Source organism: Myotis nattereri (genome assembly GCF_964212035.1).
Source record: "Myotis nattereri genome assembly, chromosome: 2".
Classification (NCBI taxonomy): Eukaryota; Metazoa; Chordata; class Mammalia; order Chiroptera; family Vespertilionidae; genus Myotis; species Myotis nattereri.
The window spans coordinates 60,956,173-60,976,558 of record NC_138076.1 but is presented as its reverse complement, the minus strand read 5'-3'; the positions used below and the strand labels follow the sequence as shown (position 1 = coordinate 60,976,558).

The window sequence follows — 20,386 nt, the reverse complement described above, 5'->3', positions numbered from 1 at the left end:
CACACACACACACACACAAAATCTGTCTGTCTTGCCTACCAGAGTGTAAGCTCCCTGAGGGCAGGTTTGTGTCTCATTTGTTTCTTTAACATCTTACGGTACCTAGTCAGAATATATGTATAGTGGTTCTTTTCTTTTTTTTAAATAATGGCTTTTATTGCATCTTTAAAATATTGGAAATAGTCTGAGGAATCATTCAGCATCTTGCTGTTTCTATAGCTGGACAACTTAGATCTTATCAGCCTGATGAACTGTTCCTTTTTCAGAAACATAGATGCTACCCCAAATTTTTCTGATATCCTTGTTTTTAACTGGTGTGGCTTGCTGAATCAAAGCAGTTGAATTTGATACAAGTTCAACGTGGTTTCCTTCAAGAATCAACTCCTCTTTCTGGGCTTGGGATACTGAACAGTCAACGCCTGACCTCATCTGAACCCTGTAGATGTGTTTTTCACTCAAGAAATTTCTGATTTCAATAAGAGAACCATTCTCCTGAGTAAGAAACTTTATGGGGAAGTGAGCATACATAGAATTCATCTTGTAACAGAAGCCCAGTGTAACGCCCTTGATCATGTTCTGTCCGTGACTGCAGGTAGTGCCAACAGTAGCCATTTCCTTTCTCTTTCCCCACCATTTGTCAAGCCAGAGTCTCTTTTTCTATCCAAGGAGATTGAGTTCTGCATTGATGTCACTGAAGTCCCTCTTCACGGTGTCTCTGTGCCCCTTCACAGAAACTCTATGTTCCTTCAGAGTGATGTCGACACCTGTGCTGGCTGAGAATGGTCTTCATCCTCGCAGTAGATGTGGCTATAGTAATGATTCTTTTTTCTTCTTTACTGGTTAAGGTATTACATAGGTGTCCTTATCTCCCCATTGTCCCCCACAGCCCCCCCCCCCCCACACACACACACTCATGCCCTCACCCCCTGGTGTCTGTGTCCATTGGTTAGGCTTATCTGCATGCATACAAGTCCTTTGGTTGATCTCTCCCCCTTCCCCCCACCCTCCCCTACCTTCCCTCTGGGGTTTGATGGTTTGTTCGATGCTTCTCTGTCTCTGGATCTGTTTTTGTTCATCAGTTTATGTTGTTCATTATATTCCACAAATGAGTGAGATCATGTGGTATTTATCTTTCTCCGACTGGCTTATTTCACTCAGCATAATGCTCTGCAGTTCCATTCATGCAGTTGCAAATGGTAAGAACTCCATCTTTTTTTACCACTGCATAGTATTCCATTGTGTAGATGTACCACCATTTTTTAATCCACTCATCTGATGATGGGCACTTAGGTTGTTTCTAAATCTTAGCTATTGTAAATTGTGCTGCTATGAACAGAGGGGTGCATATATCCTTTCTGATTGGTGTTTCTGGTTTCTTGGGATATATTCCTAGAAGTGGGATCACTGGGTCAAATGGGAAGTTCCATTTTTAGTTTTTGAGGAAATTGCATATTGATCGCCAGTCTGCATTCCCACTAGCAGTGCACAAGTGTTCCTTTTTCACTGCATCCTCACCAGCACTTGTCATTTGTTGATTTGTTGATGATAGCCTTTCTGACAGGTGAGAGATGATACCTCATTGTCATTTTGATTTGTATCTCTCGGATGATTAGTGACTTTGAGCATGTTTTCATGTCTCTTGGCCTTCTTATGTCCTCTTTCAAAAAGTATCTATTTAGATCCGTTGCCCATTCTTTGATTGGGTTGTTTATCTTCCTTTTGTTAAGTTGTATGAGTGCTCTGTAAATGTTGGAGATTAAATTCTTATCTGTGATAACATTGGCAAATATGTTCTCAAGAAAGCAGTGGGCTTTCTTGTTGTTTTGTTGATGATTTCCTTTGCTGTGCAGAAGCTTTTTATTTTGATGTAGTTCCATTTGTTTATTTTCTCTTTAGTTTCCATTGCCCTAGGAGCTGTGCCGGTGAAGATATTGCTTTGGCATAGGTCTGAGATTTTACTGCCTGTAGATTCCTCTAAGATTTTTATGGTTTCTCATCTTACATTTAAGTCCTTTATCCATTTTGAAGTTGTGTGTGTGTGTGTATGGTGTAAGTTGGTGGTCTAGTTTCATTTTTTTGCATGTAACTGTCCAATTTTCCTAACACCATTTATTGAAGAGACTGTCTTGATTCCTTTGTCTGCATATTCTTGCCTCCTTTGTCAAATATTAATTGAGCATAGTTGTTTGGGTCAATGTCTGGGTTCTCTATGCTATTCCATTGGTATAGTAATGATTCTTGAGTGGATAAATATATCTTTTTAGTCCAACATATAGAAAAAGCAAGCAGGTTTTTGGTCCAACATTTTTAGAATTTATAGTTATGTCCTTTTTAATATTACAGAGAGATTTTATACAAATAATTGAGGCAGATACTTCTAATTGACCACCCACTATTTTCCCCTTACTCATTACCCTAAGTTTTAGTGGGAACAGTATGTTACATTTAAAATACTCCTCCCTTAGACTGCCTTGAAGCTAAGGGTGGCCATGTTTTCCAGATGTAGCTAATGCAATGTAAGTAGAGGTCTTTATGGAAAAACTAGAGACCCAGCGCACAAAATTCATGCATGGGTAGGGTCCCTAGGCCTGGCCTGCAATCAGGGCCTATCTTCCCCAGCTGCCAGAAGCCAGCCCTGCCCCTGGTTCCCCATTCCCCATCAGGCAGTTGGAGCCTGACTGTCGGGGGGAAGGACCGAGACATTGTCTGTTCCCACCTGCTTGCTGCCCCTCCGAACCCCCGGGTTGCCCTCTGTGTGTGAGGCATTTAGGGCCCTGCTTGCTTGCACAAAATACAGAGATAAAGGAAAAATAGATTTCATTGGGTAAAATTTTAAAAATACAAGACAAAGGAAAATAAGCAAAATAAAAAGCAATAATATACAGTACTTGGGAAAAATATTTGCAACTTATATCACATACAATGTATTAATATTGCTGGTACATAAGGAGTTTCTAAAAATATATAAGAAAAGCACCAACTCTATGAAAAACTGAGCTAGAGAAATTAACAATTTACAGTAAAATAAATATCACTGCCTTTTAACCATATGAAATTATGGTCAAAGTTCCTCATAAAAAGAAAAGTACAGATTAAAATAATGCCAAGTTACCATTTAAAAATATTATATTGGCAAATATCCAAACTTTTGACACATATTCTCTTGGAAAGGCTGTAGGAAAACTGCCATGCTCATATATTGCTGCTGCAAATGCAGAAAGATACATGACACAGGGAGGGAAATTTGGCAATATCTAACAAATTCATGGGAAAGTATAGTGCAGTGATGATGAACCTATGACACGCGTGTCAGAGGTGACATGCGAACTCATTTTTTTGGTTGATTTTCCTTTGTTAAATGGCATTTAAATATATAAAATAAATATCAAAAATATAAATCTTTGTTTTATTATGGTTGAAAATATCAAAATTTTCTATATGTGACACGGCACCAGAGTTAAGTTAGGGTTTTTTAAAATGCTGACACGCCGAGCTCAAAAGGTTCACCATCACTGGAAAAGGGCAAACAAAATGGATAAATGTTGATAATTATTGAAACTGGTTGATAAGTACATTGATTATTTGCTCTGTACTAGTGTTTGTTTTAAAATGTCTAATAAATTGTTTAAAGTGCCAAAATGCATGAATACACAGTACACGGGTTTAAATGTCAAAATACCTGAATATGTAGTAAAAGTTTTATTTCTTGTACTAAACAGCAGGTATTCACAAGTGTTGATTTATTTATAGTAACTCAGAGTATGTCTGAAATATTTCATTTATAAAAGGACCAATGGGAGAAGGGATATATTATCCAAAAAATTATTTGGAAAAATTGGTCCTTTGGAACAAAGCTCCACAAGGGACAGGAAGAGTTTAACCAAAGAATATATATGCATATAGGCATAACGCATGGACACAGACATTAGGGTGGTGAAAGCCTGGGGGAGGGGGCAGCACTGGAGTAGAGGGAGTCAATGGGGGAAAAAGAGGGACATCTATAATACTTTCAACAATAAAGATAAGTTAAAAAAAAAAAAAAAAAAACACATGCCGAAGTTTCATTGGCACAGACTTTTCTAGAATTACTAATTTTTTGCAGTACTACCCCTCCCTGTGGGAACACAAAATACTGTGTTCTCAGGTCCACGTGTCTATTTCTGACCCATGGACTAAGATAAATCAATTAGAAACCAATGAATGATTTCATGGTCTTTCCTCTGTTGTAGATACCTGCGTCTCTAAAGATGAAGACCCATGTTTGCAGCTGTAACACATTTGGTAAGGTCATCACTTCTGATAATGTGAGAAGCAGAGAGTGTGTCTGATGAAAGCGTACTTCCAGTGAGATAATTTGCAAACCAGAAGGTAACAGGTGTTGGTTGCTATGGGTTATACTTGGTAAGGAATTACAAGCAAAACAGCTCAGAAAAGAATCTGCCTGCTTTTAAGCAAGAATGAAAGAAAATAGGAAGTTCAGACATTTAGGGTCTTGCATAAGTAGAAAGAGTAATTGTTTCTTGACCCTAACAATAAGAGATAAAATGCAAAAAGACTTTAAAATTGAGTGTACTTATGGAAACACAAACAAAATCAGATTAAGAATTTGGCCTTCACTCTTCCAGTTGCAAACCTTTAGTGGAATAAAATACCTCAGGGCAAAAATCCAACTGAGGACCTGAGGCCCAGCAATCTTTTCCACTGGATAAAATCCTCAGGTAAAGGAGTTTAAGAGTTCAACTCTCACATCAAATCCAGAGAGACTCACACCTTTCTGGAATTGGGAGAGGTAAGAGGGTAAGAATGGGAGGAAAGGCAGTGCATCTGAGAACTATGTTGGGTAAAGAATTGTAGTAGTAATTACTGGCACATGGAATCAAATAGGTTAGATACACACATGTTTTAGAAGAATTGTATTGCTAAAGGAACTGTGAGCCTAGACTAAAGGTGTTAAGACTCTTAAAGCTCTAAAGACACTCATGGGCCCTGAGAAGGAAGTGGGCTTAGAAAGCTGAAAATTCTCCTAGGACCCATTTTAAATGAGTCCAAGAAGTATACGAGAAAGGGAAAGAATCTTCAGGGTGGAGCCAGGAGTCACAGAAAACTAGAACCATATTAGATCCTCCCAGAGAGCAGACAGGGTCTAATCAAGGTAAGGGGCTCAATGTCTTCACAGGAGAAATTCAGAATTTCTCAGGACCAGAGACTCCTTTTTCCCTCTTCCACCATTCGATGTTTGGGTGCCAGATAACTTTTTGTTTTAGTAGATAGGCTTGCAGAGCTACCAATGGACTTGATATAAAGACTGCTTACTGCATTGTATCGCGGCTATAGGGTTAAGCCTCGGACTGACCTGTTGGTAAAGCCACAAACAAGTCCCAGCTTAGAGGGCACAGCCCTCTTAGCATAATTAGGCTTGACCTTATGGCACTCCCTAGATCTTATCTGGGAAGCTAATGGGCTGAGGGAAGTGCAGCAAGTGCTGCCAAAACTAGTGAAACTCACAGGAACATTGTAACTATGGTGACCACTACCTTGTTTACCTCTGGCTGTAAAATAAAGGCTCAGCTTGCTGTCTGGATCTCTCTCTGTAGCCTCAGCCAGGCACAGGTGATCCACCTAGACCCAGCTTATTCTCTGTCTGTTTTTTCTACATCCTTCGCCGCATCCCCTCAGGCTCACTGAACCCTTGGCTGAGCTGGCCCGGCACACTGTATGTCATCCAAAGATTCTGGACTTTGTGCTCAATATGATGACTGAAGGAGACATTTGTGTTGACTCTTAGGAGGTGGGTATAATTGTAAAAGCTGTGCAGGAAGGAGAATAAACTGAATATCTGGGTACCAAAAGGGTAGACTGTGGCTTATCTTACAAATCTTTGTCAATATTTCCAGTCATTCTCATTTTTCACTCCTCTATGCAGTGGGCAGGGCTAGATGATGGGCCTGCAGGAGGGCTCTATCTATTGGGTAGTGAAACATACCTTCCAGGCCCCTATCACTTAGGAGCTGGAACAGTATCCTCCTTGCTTTCCCTTCCACAGTGAACCCAAAGCTTTGGGTTGAGATAGAGGTGCCATAAGATTAAAATGCTCTGGAAACTGAGCTTACTATGTGGAGGACATCTGTCCAAGAGGTCCTAGGACTCACATGGACTTCATATGAGCAAGAAAAATACGGTTAGCCACTGAGATGTTAGGACTTTTCATAACATAGCTTGTCTTTATGGATACTTTTATTTGAAACCATTCAGTTCTCAATGCCTACTTACCTACTTATCTAGTTACCTACATATAAACATACATATCTGAGGTATAATTATTTAAAAGTAAATAACTTTCAACTTTTAAAACAAGAAAATAGAAGTAAATATTTAACTTTTCTCAAGTGAAGAAAGACTTCTACATACAAAGGGAGTGAAAAACAATACAGATGAAAAAATAAATCTGACTACCTGCCAATAACAGTTTTGCAATAAAAAATATCATAAACTACATTAAAATGAATGACATACTGGGGAAAAGCATTTTTGCCACAAAGAGTTAATGTTCTAATATATATGTATAGGTAATAAAAATGAGTAACTTGAAATAACAGCTTGTCAAAAAAGGGCAAAGACTATAAGCTTATAATTTTTTAAAATTATTTATTTTCTTTATTGATTAAGGCAGGGGTCCTCAAACTACGGCCCGCAGGCCACATGCAAATACAAATATTGTATTTGTTCCCATTTTGTTTTTTTACTTCAAAATAAGATATGTGCAGTGTGCATAGGAATTTGTTCATTGTTTTGTTTTTTTTTGTTTTTGTTTTTTTTTTTTTTTTTTTTTTTTTTTTTTTTTTTTTTTTTTTTAAACTATAGTCCGGCCCTCCAATGGTCTGAGGGAGAGTGAACTGGCCCCCTGTTTATAAAGTTTGAGGAATCCTGGATTAAGGTATTATATATATGTCCTTATCCTCCCATTGCCACCCCAGCTCCCCCTCCCCAGCTCATGCCCTCACCCCTCTAGTGTCTGAAAGCTGAAATACAAACAGCCACCTTCCAGAGCCATCAACATCTGAACCAGCAAGGAGGGGCAAGTTCGGGTTCCTGCTGAATTAGCAATCCTAGAAGATTGCCCAAACTGACCACAGGGTGCAAATATTTGATATACCAGAGCATATATCTATATCTATATCTATATCTATATCTATATCTATATCTATATTTATATTTATACATTTATGAGAGGTGTGAAAATAAATGATTTTAGATTTTAATTTTTAAGTATTTTTCTGTATTTGCAATTTTCTTCAACAGGCACTTATAATTTTTTAAAAATTATAATATATATAATATTATATGGATGAGACAAAAGGAACACTCTTGGATCGCCTGATTGTTGCAAACTACCGGGTTGAAATATAACAATGATGGTCCCAGCAACCCAAACAATGTCCCATTTAGGAAACTGGTTAAATGGCACGATCTGTAAAGGGCTCTGACCTCCTGGGAGAGAGTGATTCATAAATAATTATCACTTTTTATGATACAAATGTTTTTGAAGGACAGCTAAAGTCTTTATTAAAAAAGCATTATGCCCCTGTGAGATTTCCCCATCCCTAAGATTAATATCATATTTGAGGAAGCCTGAGTATTTTTCTACCTTGTAATCTTACATGAAGAATTATTTTGTGCAGTGCCACAGGTTAAATGCATATCATGAAATTCACTTTCCTCCCTACTGCCATTTCTATCACTTAATTCAATGAAAGTCTACAAACATAGAGTATGACTCAGAATATTGAAGCTGTGGCTAAACAAGAAAAGTTCATTCACAATTGATTTTCTTTCAGGAATCTTTGACATTCTTCATTCCAATTGTTCACCTCTACTGTAGGGCTCAGTGAACACTTCAGGAAGTTGCCGTGCACTGCAGCCTGCCGGAGACATGAAGGAATGTAGAGCAGGATAATCACAACATCATCAACCCAATTCTCCAAGGTCGCTGGCCAATAATGCTGTTCTAATTGAATAACTTATCCACAGCTATTTCCCTCGGGAAAGCTGAGGGCTCAGCCTCGGAGAAGAGGCAGATGGTGCCGCATATACAATGAAACCTGTAATTTTCTCTTGCCATCGGACGTGTTAACAGTGGGCTGTTTCTGCTTATTCTTTAATATTTTATTTTAATAGTCCCTTCCCAAATTATAATGTACCATGAAGCAGCCAAAGATGGAGGCAGTAATACATATCATGTTTAATTGATCATACCTCTAATGCACCCAACAACTCTGGCAATCAACAGCCGTATATGTCAGTCAGGTGCAAACCGAAATGAAAGCAACAGAAAAGATCCCAATTAAAACCGAAAGGGGAGATGAGATGAGTCTTTAGGGTTGGCATGGCATTAACTAGCAGCAAAGTATGGACCATCAAATGCATTTTAATTCTGTTTTTTTTTAATGGCGATGTGCCATGGAGTATGTACACCCAATGTATTTGGCAAGATGATGGGAAGGTGGTATTTTCTACTTGGAGACTGACTCAACCACTGGGATCCGGAGGAGGATGAAGGGCTGTGTGGCTGCTTGATTTTCATCATCTAGTGGCATCCGAAGTTGGAAGAGGGAAATGCAGGCTTGCGAGGCAAGTAGAGACAGCCCATCAGCAGTCTAACAACACAACAGATGACAGGCCCAGAGGCAAACCCAGGACCCCCAGCCCATCGGCTTGAAGGCTGCCAAATGGCAGCTGCAGCAATGGAAAGTTATCCAGACTTGAATGTTTGGATTTTTCTGGGGTCTTCCTGTTTGAGAAACAGTCCTCTCTACAGAGAACCCTGCCTGGAAAAGAATGAAAAGGAACCAAGGTTGAATGGAGATGGAGAAAGGAGACCTATCACTCTTGTGCAGTGCTTCCTGGGAAATAATCTGTCATAAAGAATGTTCTGGTCTTTCTTCAAAGATAGGACTCTATGGTTTGCCTAAGAGGAGGAAAGCTTCCATTACTGTAGTGAATGAGTGACCCATTGCTGATATTTATAAGAAATGCTATGGCACAGAAAGAAAGCTCTTGGGGTTTCAGGGCAGCACAGATCTGCCCCTGGTAATTGAAAACAGGCAACGAGATTGGGTTGATTTTATTTTGGAAAAGGTAAGTCAGTGCTGCAGCATGGTGGCATGGAGAATTCATGAAGCTCTGGTTTGTGTTAGACACCCTGCATGCCTTTCTGAAAGAAATGACACAACAATTAAGGTGTCAAATAATAACATGCCACTTGGAGAAAGATAATTGTACCCAGCGTTAGATAGTGATTAGGTCAGAATGAATGTTCATCCTTTCAAAGGCAGCAGCGTCTATTCAGTCTGGCATCCTACTGTAAGTACAGTATTGTGTTCATAATCACACAGGCTGGAGCCAGGAACACTGGGTTTTATCTGATTTTTCTCCATTTGGAATAATACTCTGATGATTCCCTTAGCAGCAAACTCAGTCATGTGAAACACAAGGGAGGATGATGAAAGACAGATTCTTAGAGATGGAGGAGGGGCTTTGCTTTTCATGTAAAACAAAGCATGAGTTTACTCATGTGCAAATATAGTCTTTCTTGCCCTGGCCTGGTGGCTCAGTTGGTTGGAGCATCTATAGTTTCAGTCCTGTATACTAAAAGGGTTTCAGATTCGGTCCCCAGTCGGGAAAATACAGGAGGCAACTGATCCATGTTTATCTCTCACAACAATCAATCTTCCTTCCTTCCTTCCTTCCTTCCTTCCTTCCTTCCTTCCTTCCTTCCTTCCTTCCTTCCTTCCTTCCTTCCCCCTCTCTCTCTCTTTCTCTCTCTCTCTCTCTCCCTTCTTCTCTCTCTAAAAATCAATAAGCCCCACCTAGTTGCTCAATGGTTAGAGCGTCAGCCTGCAGAATGAAGGGACCCAGGTTCAATTCCAATCAAGGACAAATACATCAGTTTCAGGTGATATCCTTGCAGGAAGCTACCAATCGATGTGTCTCTGTCACAACGATGCTTCTCTCTCTGTGTGTTTTTCCCACTTCCTTCCAATTTCTCTAAAAAAAATAATGGAAAAAATATCCTTGGGTGAGGATTGCAAAAAAAAAAAAAAAGATAGTTTTTCATTCAAGTGATCAATCAATCACATCATGGCCTTAGAAGTCCTTGTTCATTTCCTGGTGTCACAACTTACTCGATGTGGAATTCACTCAAATCATTAAACCTCACTGAGATTCTGTCTCCTCATTTGAAAAATGCAAATAGAAAAGCCTGCTATATGTTTATCTTTCAAATCTGTTGAAGAGGTCAAAATGAAAGGCTATGAGAAAATATTTTATAAATATAAAGGATTGTATCAATATAAGGCATTATTTTATTATTGTGCCTACTAAACATCAAATATGTTACCTTTTGAACAGTTTCACTTTAAGAAAAACTTGGAAATGATTTAAGTCCTTAAAAATCAAAGAACTTTTAACGAATGGGGGTGCACTCAAGACCATCTGCACAAGACCAATCAAAATCCTCACTTCATCCAACAAGGAGGAACTGAAGTACATGATTTTTGCACATGCATGTGTCTCTGCTTTATTTAATCAAGCCTGACTGTAATGAGATATGAAAAAAACAAAATAGCCACTATTGGAAGGAGCAACACTGCATTGGGGGAGGGGGGATTTCATCTGCAGAGTCCATTCAACTGGTTATTGTCACAAAGGTATTTAACATAAATAAAATGTGATTATGTGCTATGTAAAACATTCAAAGTATTCAATAGTACCTCATAGACAAAAATAGGACACCTTTTCCTTTGTAAGGATGCATTCCTAAGTGACACTCTGACTATATTGACCACAAATAGTAACAGAAAATTTTATAATGAAGCCCTTGACCTTGGGTAGCTTACGACAGACATTCTTACCTGAAAGAGGTGTTGTTAGGGGAAATCCACATTTAAAACAGTGAGGGAGATGGATCAAAATTAAAAATCTGATTCTTCCAGTTCTGACAAGACGCAGTAGCCCCATTTATCTGAGTTTCTTCCCTTTACAACAAAAACAAAAAATCCCGGACATAACACAACAGGCACACACAGTCCCTAAAAGGTGACAAAAAGAAGTGGGTTGCCTAGGACCTCAGGACTTGAAAAATACCATGGGGGTGATCTCCCCTAGTTTCCTTATGACCACCCATATATCCTATATAGCCACCAACCCATAACCACTAACAGGTGGTAGATATTGAAGCTCCAAGAAAATCCTGTTTCCGGCTTGCCAAAGGACTGGGAGAAAGGTTGCTTAATAATAGAAAAAACTCATTGGCAATACCCACCCTACTCCAACCCAAACTCAAGGGAAAAGCTCCTGAACCTCGACACCCACCTGGCATCAATACGGTTGAATGAGGTGGTGGGAGGTGGGGCGTGGAGCTAATTGGCACTCTGTTTGTGCCTCTTGTCCTCTCCCTGGTGGTGAGGAAAGGCCAGGTGGCAGCTGATCTTACAGCCTTGTTGTGAGTTGTGCTCCACTCTCACTGGAAAGTTATCAGCTGGACAGAAGGAGAGTTGAACTTCCACCTCACCCACCATCTGTGAGACAGTGTGAGTCAGTGCCCTACTTAAAGTGTTTCTATAATCCTTCCTTAAAAGTGATACCCCATCCCCTCTGACACTGGGTGGTGCAGTTGTGTGCAAAATGATCAACCTAGCATGAGCTTTGCCCTCCCTCCCTAGAGGCACCGGTCCTCGATTTTAAGCATCTTGAGGGAGGAGCTGCAAGGCAGATGCTCTTGAATTGGTTGGTAATTTCTGGCATAATTTCAAGACATAAGGAAGTCTGCTCCTCTTTCAAGCTATTTTCTAGAAAATAGTCATTTTGTGGGTATCATTTAAAAATAGCAAACAGGGAGCAAGAGGTTTAAGCACAACATCATACTGGTATTTTGTAACAACTCTTATGTGTACGCTCCCAGGCTATTATAACCCTTCTGGGTTTAGGAATCACCAGTGGCCCCAAACCCTTTGTGAAAAGGGTTTCACAAAGCTTGTGTTCCTGCTTGCCATAAAAACTGCTGGTCTAGGGAGTCTCACACTATTATGAGCCCCTGCACCACCTCTTCCCCCATGAATCATCCCTTATCCCTTTAGGTTTTCATATTTCCTCCTACTGCTGGGGAGATCTTTGTAGCATTCTGGCCTCTTATCTAACCTCCATCAATTTTCTCCGCCTCCACTGCACTTCCATATCTGATGGGCCCAGGGTCACACACATTCTAGATGAGTGATTATCAACCTGGGATAAAACCAATTCCAGTTCCCACTCCAGACAGGTAAGTCAGAATCTCTGATGATTGTTGTGGGTTGAGAAATCCTAACTTGTACTATCTGATCTCCAAAATCTCAATTTTAAGCTTCCCACTCACTAACCACTACTTCCTCTCCACTCTCATTCAAAATCCCCATTTCAATTACATTTAAACCTATAGAGACCTGTAACCCATTGACACTTTTCAACAATGCATCTCTCTCACCTGGCCCTTGCATTTTTATATACTACACTATAGTTTGGTAATATATAGCCAGTTGCATGTAATATTATTGTCATTCTCTCTATAACTTCCTGACAAAATTTCAACCTTGGTTAAGTTAACTATCCACCTAGTTCATCTTTGCGCCCAAGTTGCAAAACATTGCTAAGAGAGATCACACAACTGCATGATTAATCCTTTTTAAATTTATTATCAAAAGTTCATACAGGCCCTTGACATTGCCAAATAATGCCCCTACACATCTTCAATTATTTCAGTTTCTTAACTTTTCTGGATGATTATTACGTCATTTTTGCAGTAAGTTGAATTGTGTCCCCCAAAAAGATATTTCTAAGTCTTAACCCTGGTATCTGTGAATGGGGCCTTTTTTCTTTTTTTTTTTTTTTGAAACAAGATCTTCACAAATGTAACCAAGTTAGGGATCTCTGAAGATGAGGGTGGACTCTATATACAATGGTGGGTATCCTTACAAGAGAAAGGAGAGAGGTATTTGAAACACTGAGGCCCAGAAAAAAATACTATGTGAAGAAGAGGCAGTTTTAGTGTTATGCCACCATGATCCCAGGAATGCCAGGGAGCCACCGAAGGCTAGAAAAGACAAGGAAGAATTCTTCTCTGAAGCATTCAGGGGGAGTTTGGCCTGTCAACACCCTGATTTTAGAATTCCGGCCTCCAGAACTGAGAGAGAATAAATTTGTTTTGTCTTTAAGGATCCCCTCCGCCCCCCCACCCCCACCCCCCACCCCCACCCCCCCCCCCCCCCCCCCCGCCACTGCCCCAGGCGGCCCAGTTTGTGGCAGGCCTAGAAAACTAACACCACCTCTTATCTCCAAATTCTAATCCTTCCCCTTTTCCTTCCCCACCCATGGATGACCTCATCTTGTATTTTATTAATAAAATAGATACAGTAAAATGAAAATAATATCTTCCCACTAAGACCATAAATCCACTTGTATCTGTGCACATTGTCAATTTTCCCTTCTGTTAATTTCCCTCCTTGACCTTATTCCCTTGTACAAATGCTGTTGATTTTTTCTGCTCCCCCAGCAGTTAATGTCCTCAAAAGAGTTGTCAATATTTACTTTCTACTTTTTCACTTCCCCTTTTCTGTCCAGATGATTTTAATCAAGTTTTTCTTTTCATCATTCCACTGAATCACCTCCATTCAAGTTAGTTATGTCTTGATTTTGCCAAACCCAATAGGTGATTTTCTGTCTTTTTAAAAAATTATGTCTTTATTTTATTTCAGAGAGGAAGAAAGAAACATCAATGATGAGAGAGAATCATTGATTGGCTGCCTCCTGCACGCCCCACACACTGGGGATTGAGCCCCTAACCCCAGCATGTGCCCTGACCAAGAAGCTAACCCTGACCTCCTGGTTTATAGATCAATGTTTAACCACTGAGCCATGCTGGCTGGCAACTTTCTGTCTTCATTTAACCCAACTTAAGCCATTGACACAATTTGACACTCCCTCCTGTTGCTACGTCTAGCTTTGAGCATTTGGAAATTTTACCCCATCATTATCTCCATGACAAGTTAAAATAATTTGGAAAATGACATTTGTGAGTAGCTACTAATTTTCAGTCTTTGTGCTTTGGGATGTGTCTTTTTAACTCTTGATAGGAGTTGATTATTTTGTTTTATTTTTACCGTAGTCATGTAGGAGCCAAATGTTCTAGGAATGAAAGGACATTTACAGATGTCCTCAAAAGCCAAAATAATTTTAAGCCAAAATGGAAATTCTGTTAGTAAGGGTTCACTAATAAAACATAAATACAAATTAAGATTGCCAAATACCATAAGCAATCAGACTCCACATTTTTTTTCACTTCTGCTATGCTTGTTTGTTTTTCCGCCTTAGTGGCAGATAAAGAATGTAGATAGAAGTGCATAGTTTCCAGAGTAACATTCTATATTGGGAACACAGAGCTCAGTATCTAGAGTGGGGCTGGGCTATGAATGATTTTGTAATGCCAGATGTAAGAGTCTTGTTCACATGAATGTTTCTAACTTTTACTTTAGATATTGTTACCGGACAGGAACCAGGCCTGGAGCAGGTCTGCCTCTGGCCAGCCTGGGTTCTTGATTTCATGCAGGAAAGATTTCACAACTCTAGTCCAGGTAATTTTGAGAGTATGTTTATTAAAGCTGGGGACAGTGAAAGGAGGAAGGGCTTAGGACAGAAGAAGCAATAGGAGAGCGCCTCCTTGGGGCTGGTTTGTCTCTCTGGGAAAGGAAAGAAAAAGGGGCTTTGGTGACAGATTCCAGGGGGTTTGCCGGGGGTGAGCTGCTGCTGCCCATTGCACCCTTGCTGCAAGCCTAATGGGGTCCCTTAGAGTTTAGGAGATGCATGCCTGAGTGGGAAGAAAGGCGTGGGCATTTTTCCAGAAGAGAGAATGCACCCTGGGCTCTTCGTCTTGAGGGTTTTAAAGGCTGGGAGTTCAGGGGAGGTTTTAGGGGAGAATTTCAATAGAGTATCCACCAGCTTTATGCTGATGCACCAAAATGAGATTTATCACCTTAACTTCATCTGTCCGTGGGTGTGGTTGGCACAAATCGGATTTTTGCTTTCGCCCTGAGTAGTGTGATTTGAACTATTTACCCTCTGGTTGGGGAGGAGAAGTGTAAATCATTTATTCTTAAAGGTCCTTGTTTAGGGAAAATAGGATTTTTGTGACTTACTAGATTGCTTGGCTTTTTAACTATCTGTCTCAGTTTACGTATTCTACTTGTCTTGGCTTACTAGACTGTCTCATTATAACAAATGAAGACTAGTAGAAATCCAGATGAGTACTCAAAGGGTGCATTACGAAAAGTGGAAAACGATGGTGGTTTGTGTCTTTATTTATGTATATGAATTCTCCCCTGGGGTAGTTGGTCTAGGCCAGTGGTTCCCAACCTTTTGTTGACCATGCCCCACATAAGCATCTTTAAAATCCTGATGCCTCCTTGCCCCATGACATACAATTCTTATTATTCAAAAAGTGAACTCCTATTCACGTGGAGGAAGCCTAATAGGTCACTAACTTGGTCTGAACAAGCTTCCAAAGAACACGGCATCCATGAAAAAGAAAAAGAAAAGAGTAGCCGAAACCGGTTTGGCTCAGTGGATAGAGCGTCAGCCTGCGGACTGAAAGGTCCCAGGTTCGATTCCGGTCAAGGGCATGTACCTGGGTTGTGGGCACATCCCCAGTGGGGGATGTGCAGGAGGCAGCTGATCTATGTTTCTCTCCCATCGATGTTTCTAACTCTCTATCTCTCTCCCTTCCTCTCTGTAAAAAAATCAATAAAATATATTTAAAAAAAAAAGAATAAAAGGACAGTTAAGTACTGAGGAAGAAATCACTAAGAAATAGTTAAAATAATAATAATTATAATATAATAATAATATAATAATATAAAAATAATAATAATATGAAGTTATATGAAAAAATAGGAAACAAAGTTTCAAAATATATAATAGAGAACTGAAATGCATAAGTGTGTCACAATATATATTTATATACTGTATATGATTCACGGTTAATAACTCATTCTCAAATTGCCCCCTTAAAAATCAAATTGTCCCCCTCTGGGGTTGTGTGTCCCACAGTGGGAACCACTGGTCTAGGCTAAAATGAAAAAGGGAGAAAGAGAGAGGAGACAGCAGATAGGAACCAATGACAGACAGAAAAAAATGGTGTTTAAATATTCTTGTTGCCTCATCTCTCTGGAGAAATAATACTGCTTCTCATATTTACCCCATGGGATTAATGGGATTTTTCTCAGTCACCATAGTGGTAGCTGATTTAGTCATACAACCTTCTTTATGTCATTACTCCACTCCTTTGCTCATGTTTTTGTACTTCCCAAATAACAACTTGCACTCAAAGTTTTGCCTCAAGATCTATTTATAGAGGAATGAAAAATCAAGACACCAGTAAAATTGATGGATGTTGTGGTCCAAGGCAAGGATACACACACGTTATGGATTGAATTGTCTGCCCCCCAACACCCACCAAATTGAAATTGTTGTAGGCAGTGGTCATGGTGTTAGACCTGTTTGGTCAGCCTGGACCTGGATTCAGTAATCTCAGTACTTTAGTGCTGGCTAGTAAAGAGTTCAGAGTCAAGACTCACACTGTAAGAGAACATTTATTTATTTTTTGAATTTACTTTATTTTTATTGATTTCAGAGAGGAAGGGAGAGGGAGAGATAGTTAGAAACATCAGTGATGAGAGAGAATCATTGATCGGCTGCCTCCTGCACATCCCCTACTGGGATCAAGACTGCAGCCCGGGCATGTGCCCTTGGCCAGAATCAAACCTAGGACCCTTCAGTCCATAGGCCAATGCTCTATCCACAGACCAAACCAACTACGGCAAGAACATTTACTTATAAATCCATAGGCCTGGCCAGAGTGGCTCAGTGGTTGAGCATCGGCCCAATAATCAGTTTGATTCCCAGTAGGGCACATGCTCCAGTAGCCGTTGTGGACTCAATCCCCAGTGGGGGTTGTGCAGAAGGCAGCCGATTCAATGTTTTTATCTCTCTATTCCTCTCCCTAAAATCAATAAAATCTATTTTAAAAAAAAATAAAGTCACAGGGGTAGAAATAATTTATAGAAGAATTGGGCTTAGGGAACAAGTTATAGAGGTAAAGGAAGGCCCTGGGAGCTAGGAGCCTGGGAGTGAGGAAGGTAATGGTAACTTACCTGGAGGGTGGGAGAGAGAAAGGGGAAAGGTGCTGTCATGCTCCCAGGAGGGAGAGACAGATGGGTCCTCCTTCCTAAGGGTTATAGGGTGGAGATTTTAGGGGAGGGCTTAGGGGAAGATCTTAACACATTGCGGACAGATCATGAGAATTCTTGTGTTTTCATATTACAGTGTTTTACAAAGTATCATACGTTAAAAAGATATTAGTTTGTAAGAACATGTAATAAATAACTTCAAAATGCAATGGGTATTTAATTTTAAGGTGTACCTTTAACATTTATGTAAAACGTTTTTTTGTACTTGTTCAATAGAAAGTTATCTGGCCACTGGGTAAAGCTAGCAATAAAGCTACTGGCCCGCAATTTAATAGAATATCCAGCAGCTTTCCATCCAGGTGTATCCTTTCAGGGTCTAGGTCTCCACTGATTGATTGGTGGCTCCAGGGCAGGAAGTCCTTATCCAATGCAGCTGGTCATGAAGTCAGCTATGGGGTCACTGGTCTGGTTTTGTGGCTTTTCTGGGCCTGGAGCTGAAATATAACTAAGGTCTAAATGCTATCTCTAGGGAAGAAAGTTCACAAGATCCAAACCGCATAACCAGTGATATGCTAGGGGGGGAAAGGTCACCCTGGGGGCAAGGTCCCACCCTACAAGTGCCCTTTGCTAGGCACCCAGGGCTTTCTGCCCTGGTGACTTTCTGTCCCTGGCCCATCATCTTTACTCTGCTCTTGCCTGTCTAACTGCCTACCATAAAATGTTGAAGTCCTAACCCCTAGTACTCCAGAATGTGACAATATTTGGAAATAGGGTTATAGCAGATGGAATTTGTTAGGGATAAAGTGGATCCCTAATCCAATATGACTGGTGTTCTTATAAAAAGGGGAAAATTTGGAGACAGACAGACATGCACACAGGGAGAACACTAGGACTGTGAAGGCAGAGATTGGGATTGCTATCGTCTGAACTGTGTTCTCTCAATATTGACACATTAAAGCCCTAACCCTCAGATGTATATAGGAGATGAGGCCTAAACAGAGGTAATTAAGGTTAAGTGAGATCATGAGGGTAGGGCTCCCATTTGATAGGTTAGTATTTTCATAAGAACAGACACCTGAGTGCTGTATTGCTTTCTCTCTTCCCACCACGCAAGGACTCAGGGAGAACCCGGCAGTCTGTAAGCCAGGAAGAGAGCTCTCACCAGAAACAGAATCGGCGGACACACTGATCCTGGACTTCCCTCCAGAACTGTGAGATGATATATTTTTGTTATTTAAGCCATCCAGTTTGTGGTGCTTTGTCACAGCAGCCCTAGAAAATTAATATAAGACAAAGCTGAAAGGTTATGACCATAAAGGCAGCCTTGGGTGGGCTCTGTGACCCATGGCTTAGCTGAACTGAGCGTCTATTTGAGGGGAGGTCCATAGGAGAGCCAGAAACTGAGTCAGACATTGTGGATTTCTTCCCAAGGGCAGGACCTGTGTCTGTTGTAACCGGTCTTTGGCTGTTAATTGTCTTATAACATCTCCCCTGCCTCCTTATCAGATAAAGAGCTATTACCTTATTGCCTTTTTGCTTCTCTTTATTACTTTAGCAGTATGTCTGTAGACATAACAGTACTTAGCAAATTGCTCTAAGGCGCCTTTTTTTTTTTTTAAAAAAAAAGAAAAGCAAATAAATTTGATGTTCAAAAATCTCTTTTTCTCAACTCTCAAGAAGAGATAATCACAAACTAAGCTTTTTAAAAAAACTCATGTACAGAAAAATGATGCTTTTAATAAAAAAGCAAGTTTATTAAAACAATAAAAATAAATGTTGAAATAAATAAGTATAAATAACTAAATAAACTTAAATCTGGGGCTGGAAAGTGCCTTGGAATCAGGACCAGAATTATCTTAATTTGAAGACAGGTTTTGCCACTGGTAGTTCAGTGAATTAGGAAAGTCAGTCTCCCCTGCTCAGAGCCCCATTACCTCATCTGCAGGATGAAAAGATGGGACGAGTTCCCTCTAAGCACACAGGCCTTTATGGTTCCAGGATTTCTGCGAGTTCTGTGATTCACCTTCCCCTGTGCCAGACTCTGCTCCTGGGAGAACTGGGGACCATGAATCTGACGCATCGCAGTGTGGACCCAGGTGGGCATGAAAGGCGATGGCTCTCCTGCAGAGTTCTAGTGCCAGGCCCAACTGACATGAATGCATTTGCCAGCAGTGACCTTGTGGAGATTTTTCAAATGCTGAACATTTTTACTCATAGGTTTTCCTCATTATTTTCTTTAGCCTCATTGCATATTTTGTTTCATTCTGGTTTTTTAAAAAAATTTTGGAAACTTCTCTGTTATTAGAAACTTTGACATATTGGCAATCACAGTAACTTTCTCCCCCACACCGGGATGTAATGTGAAGTTAGCTTTTTCCCAGGTCATTTAGCTATTTCAGAGGGGTGAGCTGTTTTTCTCCTATTCCAAAATCAGTTTTCTTTCCCTTAGACATAATGGCCCAATGAACTGGTTGGAAAAAGAATTTTCTTTCTTCTAAGGTGTTTGGGCTGCATTATTGTTGAAATAATAAATTGTAAAATATAAATACTATTAGAGGCCTGGTGCATGAAATTCATGCCCGGGGGGTGGGTCCCTCAGCCCGACCTGCACCCTCTCCAATCTGGGAGCCCTGACAGTTTAGGCCCACTCCCCGTGGTTCTCTGCTCTCTGTGGGGCCTGGCCACTCTGCACGCACTTCCCAGAGGATCTCCACGGCCCAGAGGCCCTCTGTAGCTTGGGTGGGATGCTTGCCTTGTCGCCATGGCGACAAGGCAAGCATTCCACCAGGCTGCTCATGCTGCCTGCTCTCAGTGGCCGCCCCCCCCAGCCCCCAGGACTGAGGGACTCTGGTGGGGCTGAGGGGATTGGGTGCCACCATCTTGTGGCTATGGGCACCACCATATTTGTGACAGAGTGATGGTTAATTTGCATATTGTCCTTTTATTATATAGGACTAGAAGCCCAGTGCATGAAATTCATGCCCGGCTAGGGTCCTTAGACCTGCCCGTTGATCTGGGCCAATTTGGGTCTTCTGGCTGCTGGCCAAGGCCTCCCTTCCCCGACTGCTGGCCGGGGCCTTCCTTCATTTTGCGCTGGCCCCTGGTACTCAGCACAC

General features: G+C 40.6%; 1 pseudogene across 1 annotated transcript; it reads right to left on the bottom strand.

Moving 5' to 3' along the window:
* Positions 1–228: 228 nt before the first annotated feature.
* LOC308513730 (large ribosomal subunit protein uL6-like) lies at positions 229–20,033 on the bottom strand (annotated as a pseudogene). The gene is made up of 2 exons: positions 19,967–20,033; positions 229–773 (listed from the first exon to the last, which is right to left on the bottom strand). The product of its transcript is annotated as a large ribosomal subunit protein uL6-like (transcript).
* Between the last annotated feature and the right edge of the window lie 353 nt (positions 20,034–20,386).